Here is a 2,759-nt window from a genome sequence, read left to right as displayed (position 1 = left end):
GGCACATAAAAGACACCATTTCGAGCGTGGCCGTTTTCGTGCGGGTGACACGTAAAAGCACCCACTACACTCTCGGAGTGGTTGGCGTTAGGAAGGGCATCCAGCTGTAGAAACTCTGCCAAATTAGATTGGAGCCTGGTGTTGCCATCCGGTTTCACCAGTCCTCAGTCAAATCGTCCAACCCATGCTAGCATGGAAAGCGGACGTTAAACGATGATGATGATGATAAATCATCAAAAATATAGAAAGTAATAATACACAATTACAACATATAAATAAATAAATCAAAACACTGCCAATATCCGACCATATAGATTAAAAAAGTATGGAAGACCCTACATACAAAAAAATGATGTACATACAACGAATTAGAGAAAAAAATCTGTGTAAACCATCATTTTTCCCGGTTTGTTCATTTACACAGGAGCTCTGGGCCAAATGTTATAGTGCATGACCATCCTTGGCACATAAGTAATGTATGTGTAAAGTTTGGTGAAAATTGGTTGAGAATTGTGGAAATATATGCATTAGTCAATATACACACATACTGTGATTTATATATACTATATGTGTTTGTGTATGTGTCTGCATGCATGTGTGTATACAGAATTACATGTATGTAATAGATAAGCATTACATTTGATAGAGTCATCTGATAGTCTGCATCAACCAGACTATCAGATTTTGTTACACACCACTAGTGCCAATGTGCTTCTTCACATTGTGACTTCTGAATGATGCCTGTGCAGTAAGAAGTTTGCTTTTCAACTACATGATTCTGGGTTCAGTCACTACTATAGCCCCAGGCTGACAAAATCCTTGTAAATGAATTTGTTAGACTGAAACTGAAAGAAACCCATATGTGTGTGTGTGTGTGTTGTCTCCGTGCCTTTGCCACTGCTGGACGCAGCTTAAAGTCATATCCAAGACATACATACAAAGAACAGAACTTGTGTTCTCCAGATACAACTGATCGGTTTAGCAGAGCGAAATTGTAAAACATTTCAGGTATTCTTCACTTGAGTGTCCTGGGTATGTATGTGCACACAACCACACATACAAATGGAAAGCATATACACACACACACAAACAGTAATGAAACATGCACACGTGTTCAATTGTAACATGCACACCCATGACAGCAAATTTATTCTACATACATATATGCAGGCTTGTCCTTTGCAGATGCCAGTGCCACGTAAGAAGCACCCAGCACACTCTGTAAAAACCATGTCAAAACAGACAACTGGCGTCTGGACAGCGCCATATCAAACTGTCCAACCCACACTAGCATGGAAAACGGACGCAAATCGATGATAATAACGATATACATTCACATTCATACATCAACTAATTCAAAGAACCACAGATCCTTAAATGTTCTCTTGACCTAAACAAACGAGCCTTCTTACTTTGGTAAAGACCGGTTCGAATTCTTCAAAATCCCAAAGCGAAAAGGCTGACGCACACGCATACTCTAGCCATCAATTTTGCCTTTGGTGTTTGTTTTTCCCCAAATCAGTCCTCGTCCGACAAACTTATGGTGAAAGGTATTCCTGCTGTGATCATTCCATATTTTTATTGGGATATACTTCATCTAAAACTACATTATCGGGTATGGTTTATTTATTTATTTTATTTTGAAGACAGCAACCCTGCTTTTCTGTACAATAATCGAAACATCGCCTCCGTTTGAGCCAGTGACCCTCAACTGTTTTAATATCCTAGCCAGATCCAAAACATGGATTTTTTTTTTCAAAGGGCCGCACCCAAACATTGTAAAAGACAATTAAAGAAGAATTTATTATATTCTTCTTCAATAGGGCTGCGGGAAGGATGCTTGAGGGCCGCGGTTAAGAACTGCTGGTTCGGGATATATAACTTTCATAAAAGTATCCGCCTACTACAAAAAAAAAATTAAACAAAATTTTATTATTTTTTTACCTTTTAGGCTAGTGAATAAAAGACGTTTGTGTAAAACGCTACATAATTGCAACAGTAATACTTCCATAAGGCCTTTGTTATCACAAATAGCAAAGCTGATGCAATATGAACATGTGTTGATGTTACCGCACTACTTAGCCACATGTGAGTGCTGAATGAACAGACCTAAAGTCAAAAACGCTCCAACCGTGACCATCTTTGTGACTGACTACAATATCTAACGCATCCTTTTTTATTTAAGACCGTATAGAATGGTTGTTTAATTCAGATGTAGATATGAATATCTAATACGTCAAGCGCTATGAAGTTCTGCTTTATCGCTTAGTTCTACATTATCGTCAGTATAGGAAAGAGGAACATGCGTTTTAATTAGTGTGAACGTGTCTGCCTGAACAAGTGCACGAGCGTGCATTTGGATGTTTTTGTAAAAAAAAATATGTGATACAAAGACAAATAGACTAAATATCTAACGAAAGAAGCGGTATTACTCAAATTAGTAATTTACAAAGATGAAAATTGAAATAAATATTTAGGAAAAAAAATAACAACAAACAAGTACTTTTGCTCCCTGTGCAAAAGAATGAAACATTAAAATCAGCAGCTAATTCAAAAGTAAAGTTGAAAAATTCCTATAGAGAAGACAGAAAAAAAAAAACGAAACATACAGCTGAGTCGAGGATCGTCAACCACGCGTAAAAGATGGGAAGACCGGTTAGAATCTAAGGGGAAGTAATTGATTAAAGTCCCTCATGTATTTAATTCCGGCTAGGATATTTTTTTTTTATCTTTAATCTTTTGTTTCAGTCATTGGACAT

The 2,759-nt window shown here is 37.2% G+C and overlaps 1 protein-coding gene across 2 annotated transcripts in view; it reads right to left on the bottom strand.

The window, feature by feature from the left end:
• LOC106875567 (leucine--tRNA ligase, cytoplasmic) overlaps positions 1 to 2,687 on the bottom strand; it is a 195,709-nt gene extending 193,022 nt beyond the window's left edge. Inside the window, exon 1 of one of the 2 annotated variants that reach the window (XM_014923770.2) lies at positions 2,610 to 2,687. The gene's annotated coding sequence lies outside the window, so the exon portion shown is untranslated. Of the gene's footprint in view, positions 1 to 1,412; positions 1,432 to 2,609 lie in introns of those variants that run through there. The other variant, XM_052973724.1, reaches the window with a different exon arrangement.
• Positions 2,688 to 2,759: the final 72 nt, after the last annotated feature.

The sequence above is a fragment of the Octopus bimaculoides genome, chromosome 16 (genome assembly GCF_001194135.2).
Source record: "Octopus bimaculoides isolate UCB-OBI-ISO-001 chromosome 16, ASM119413v2, whole genome shotgun sequence".
Classification (NCBI taxonomy): Eukaryota; Metazoa; Mollusca; class Cephalopoda; order Octopoda; family Octopodidae; genus Octopus; species Octopus bimaculoides.
This window is presented reverse-complemented; position numbering and strand designations above follow the sequence as displayed.